Source organism: Gymnodraco acuticeps, unplaced genomic scaffold, assembly GCF_902827175.1.
Source record: "Gymnodraco acuticeps unplaced genomic scaffold, fGymAcu1.1, whole genome shotgun sequence".
In the NCBI taxonomy this organism is placed as follows: domain Eukaryota; kingdom Metazoa; phylum Chordata; class Actinopteri; order Perciformes; family Bathydraconidae; genus Gymnodraco; species Gymnodraco acuticeps.
Window position 1 is genome coordinate 1 of NW_022990920.1, and position 5,189 is coordinate 5,189.

Below are 5,189 nucleotides of genomic sequence, written 5' to 3' on the forward strand. Positions count from 1 at the left end.
TTCTTGGTCCCCTCCTCTTCTCCTTGTACACAAACTCGCTCGGATCAGTCATTAGCCCGCATGGTTTTTCTTACCACTGCTACGCTGATGACACCCAATTAATTCTGTCCTTTCCCCCGCTCAGAGACCCAGGTCGTCGCACGCATCTCTGCTTGTCTAGCTGACATCTCTCAGTGGATGTCTGCTCACCACCTCAAGCTCAACCTTGACAAGACTGAGCTGCTCTTCCTTCCGGAAAAAGATTGTCCCACTCTTGACCTGACAATCAACATCGGCACCTCAGTTGTTTCCCCGACTCAGACTGCAAGGAATCTGGGTGTGACCCTAGATAACAACCTGTCCTTCACTGCAAACATAGCTGCTACAACCCGTTGCTGCAGATACACACTTTACAACATCAGGAGGATACGACCCCAGCTGACTCAGAAAGCGACTCAGGTTCTGGTCCAGGCTCTCGTCATCTCACGCCTAGACTACTGCAACTCCCTCCTGGCTGGTCTACCTGCATGTGCCATCCGACCTCTGCAGCTCATCCAGAATGCAGCGGCTCGTCTGGTCTTCAACCTTCCTAAATGTTCCCACTCCGCTCCTCCGCTGCCTTCACTGGCTTCCGGTAACTGCTAGAATCCACTTCAAGACACTGGTACTTGCTTACCATGGATCTGGCCCTTCCTACATCCAGGACATGGTTAAACCGTACACACCAGCGCGTGCACTCCGCTCTGCATCAGCCAAACGACTCGTTGCACCCTCGCTGCGAAGGGGACCCAAGTTCCCATCAGCAGAAACACGTGGGTTTGCTGTCCTGGCTCCAAGATGGTGGAATGAGCTCCCCATTGACATCAGGACAGCAGAAAGCTTACACACCTTCCAGACTGAAAACTCATCTCTTTCGACTCCACTTCGAGCGATAGAATTATTAACAAAGCACTTATATACTAATAAAGGGCTGGCTTACCTAAAGCCAGTTGAGTAGCACTTGAAATGTTTGGCTCTATGAAACCTGATGTACTTTATGATTCTGTTTTCTTCACGGTTGTGTCTTGTTGGTCGAACGCACTTATTGTAAGTCTCTTTGGATAAAAGCGTCAGCTAAATGCAATGAGAATCAAGCAGATCAAAGTTCACGTCTATTAAATATATTGCTCATAAATATGTTTTTATTTCTGAGATAACAGGAAGCAGGAAATGAGGTTTGGCACATCCTGCGTCTCCGGGCTCACATCTCACCAGCAACCGGAAACATCCAAACCATGATGTCATCATCGGGTGACACAGCGACCAAATCCATCGCCATTTTGTCAACAGGTGTTTGAATCCACAAAATGGAGACTGGAGGTTTGAGAGAGTGATCTGTAGAGAGTGATCTGTAGAGAGTAAAGTATGTGAGGAATGGAATATTAAATATCAGATTGAATATAAATGTAAAATGTACGGTGTGATTTAAAGAAGCAATGAGATCCTTCAGAACAAACCAAAGTGCTCGTGTCCGTTGTCAGAAAGTGTGTTTCTCCGTGTGACTCAGCTCTCTCTCCGCACCCTGACTGAGGAACCTGTCGCTCCTCACCTGGTTATAAACTGATGGTGTTTGTTTTGGGTCATTGCATGTTTCTCTGTGCCGAGCAGCTTCTGCCTAACCCGTTCTCCAGCAGCTGGAAAGTCCCTGCTCTCCTTCCCTTTCTGCCTCGTGACTCAGCTGTTCTGCTCCAGATATCTCATGTTGTGTTTCCTGTCTCTGAGATACAGCAACACGTGCAGACAGACTCCTTCCAGGAGGTCCGCGAGGCTTTGAGGTTAGCTTCCCTGTAACCTGAGACTCTGAGGCAGCAGCAGCACAACCACTCCTTTGCTCTGCAGCGTCGCTTCCTCACCTCGTCTCCTTTGCTCTGCAGCGTCGCTTCCTCGCCTCGACTCCTTTGCTCTGCAGCGTCGCTTCCTCACCTCGACTCCTTTGCTCTGCAGCGTCGCTTCCTCACCTCGACTCCTTTGCTCTGCAGCGTCGCTTCCTCACCTCGACTACTTTGCTCTGCAGCGTCGCTTCCTCACCTCGACTCCTTTGCTCTGCAGTGTCACTTCCTCACCTCGTCTCCTTTGCTCTGCAGCGTCGCTTCCTCACCTCGACTCCTTTGCAGCGTCGCTTCCTCACCTCGTCTCATTTGCTTTGCACCTTCGCTTCCTCACCTCGACTCCTTTGCTCTGCAGCGTCGCTTCCTCACCTCGACTCCTTTGCTCTGCAGCGTCGCTTCCTCACCTCGACTCCTTTGCTCTGCAGCGTCGCTTCCTCACCTCGACTCCTTTGCTCTGCAGCGTCGCTTCCTCGCCTCGACTCCTTTGCTCTGCAGCGTCGCTTCCTCGCCTCGTCTCCTTTGCTCTGCAGCGTCGCTTCCTCACCTCGACTCCTTTGCTTTGCAGCGTCGCTTCCTCACCTCGACTCCTTTGCTCTGCAGCCTCGCTTCCTCACCTCGTCTCCTTTGCAGCGTCGCTTCCTCGCCTCGTCTCCTTTGCTTTGCAGCGTCGCTTCCTCGCCTCGTCTCCTTTGCTCTGCAGTGTCGCTTCCTCACCTCGACTCCTTTGCTCTGCAGCGTCGCTTCCTCACCTCGACTCCTTTGCTCTGCAGCGTCGCTTCCTCACCTCGACTCCTTTGCTCTGCAGCGTCGCTTCCTCACCTCGACTCCTTTGCTCTGCAGCGTCGCTTCCTCACCTCGACTCCTTTGCTCTGCAGCGTCGCTTCCTCGCCTCGACTCCTTTGCTCTGCAGCGTCGCTTCCTCGCCTCGTCTCCTTTGCTCTGCAGCCTCGCTTCCTCACCTCGTCTCCTTTGCAGCGTCGCTTCCTCGCCTCGTCTCCTTTGCTTTGCAGCGTCGCTTCCTCGCCTCGTCTCCTTTGCAGCCTCGCTTCCTCACCTCGTCTCCTTTGCTTTGCAGCGTCGCTTCCTCACCTCGTCTCCTTTGCTTTGCAGCGTCGGTATATGTATTGATCAGGTATGTGTATTGATCAGGTATGTGTATTGATCAGGTATTTGTAGTGATCAGTAGATGTGTATTGATCAGGTATGTGTATTGATCAGTAGATGTGTATTGATCAGGTATGTGTATTGATCAGGTATGTGTATTGATCAGGTATGTGTATTGATCAGGTATGTGTATTGATCAGTAGATGTGTATTGATCAGGTATTTGTATTGATCAGGTATGTGTATTGATCAGGTATTTGTATTGATCAGGCATTTGTATTGATCAGGTATTTGTAGTGATCAGGTATGTGTATTGATCAGGTATGTGTATTGATCAGGTATTTGTATTGATCAGGTATGTGTATTGATCAGGTATATGTATTGATCAGGTATTTGTAGTGATCAGGTATGTGTATTGATCAGGTATATGTGTATTGATCAGGTATTTGTATTGATCAGGTATGTGTATTGATCAGGTATTTGTATTGATCAGTAGATGTGTATTGATCAGGTATGTGTATTGATCAGGTATTTGTATTGATCAGGTATGTGTATTGATCAGGTATTTGTATTGATCAGGCATTTGTATTGATCAGGTATTTGTAGTGATCAGGTATGTGTATTGATCAGATATTTCTATTGATCAGGTATTTGTATTGATCAGGTATTTGTATTGATCAGGTATGTGTATTGATCAGGTATTTGTAGTGATCAGGTATTTGTAGTGATCAGGTATGTGTATTGATCAGGTATGTGTATTGATCGGGTATGTGTATTGATCGGGTATGTGTATTGATCAGGTATGTGTATTGATCAGGTATGTGTATTGATCAGGTATTTGTATTGATCGGGTATGTGTATTGATCAGGTATGTGTATTGATCAGGTATGTGTATTGATCAGGTATGTGTAGTGATCAGGTATGTGTAGTGATCAGGTATTTGTATTGATCGGGTATGTGTATTGATCAGGTATGTGTAGTGATCAGGTATGTGTATGGATCAGGTATTTGTATTGATCAGGTATGTGTATGGATCAGGTATTTGTATTGATCAGGTATGTGTATTGATCAGGTATGTGTATTGATCAGGTATTTGTATTGATCAGTAGATGTGTATTGATCAGGTATGTGTATTGATCAGTAGATGTGTATTGATCAGGTATTTGTATTGATCAGGTATTTGTATTGATCAGTAGATGTGTATTGATCAGGTATTCGTATTGATCAGGTATTTGTATTGATCAGTAGATGTGTATTGATCAGGTATGTGTATTGATCAGGTATTTGTATTGATCAGGTATGTGTATTGATCAGTAGATGTGTATTGATCAGGTATGTGTATTGATCAGGTATGTGTATTGATCAGGTATGTGTATTGATCAGGTATGTGTATTGATCAGTTATGTGTATTGATCAGGTATGTGTATTGATCTGTAGATGTGTATTGATCAGGTATGTGTATTGATCAGGTATGTGTATTGATCAGGTATTTGTAGTGATCAGGTATTTGTATTGATCAGGTATGTGTATTGATCAGGTATGTGTATTGATCAGGTATTTGTATTGATCAGGTATGTGTAGTGATCAGGTATGTGTATTGATCAGGTATGTGTATTGATCAGGTATGTGTATTGATCAGGTATTTGTATTGATCAGGTATTTGTAGTGATCAGGTATTTGTATTGATCAGGTATGTGTATTGATCAGGTATGTGTATTGATCAGGTATGTGTATTGATCAGGTATGTGTATTGATCAGGTATGTGTATTGATCAGGTATTTGTATTGATCAGGTATGTGTATTGATCAGGTATATGTATTGATCAGTAGATGTGTATTGATCAGGTATTTGTATTGATCAGGTATGTGTATTGATCAGGTATTTGTATTGATCAGTAGATGTGTATTGATCAGGTATGTGTATTGATCAGTAGATGTGTATTGATCAGGTATTTGTATTGATCAGGTATGTGTATTGATCAGGTATTTGTATTGATCAGGTATTTGTATTGATCAGGTATTTGTATTGATCAGGTATTTGTATTGATCAGGTATGTGTATTGATCAGGTATGTGTATTGATCAGGTATGTGTATTGATCAGGTATTTGTAGTGATCAGGTATTTGTATTGATCAGGTATGTGTATTGATCAGGTATTTGTATTGATCGGGTATGTGTATTGATCAGGTATGTGTATTGATCGGGTATGTGTATTGATCGGGTATTTGTATTGATCAGGT

The 5,189-nt window shown here is 44.6% G+C and overlaps 1 long non-coding RNA gene across 1 annotated transcript; it reads right to left on the minus strand.

The window, feature by feature from the left end:
* Positions 1-1,138: 1,138 nt before the first annotated feature.
* LOC117558050 lies at positions 1,139-1,745 on the minus strand. The gene is made up of 2 exons (XR_004570791.1): positions 1,476-1,745; positions 1,139-1,367 (listed from the first exon to the last, which is right to left on the minus strand). It is a non-coding gene; the product is annotated as an uncharacterized LOC117558050 (long non-coding RNA).
* Positions 1,746-5,189: the final 3,444 nt, after the last annotated feature.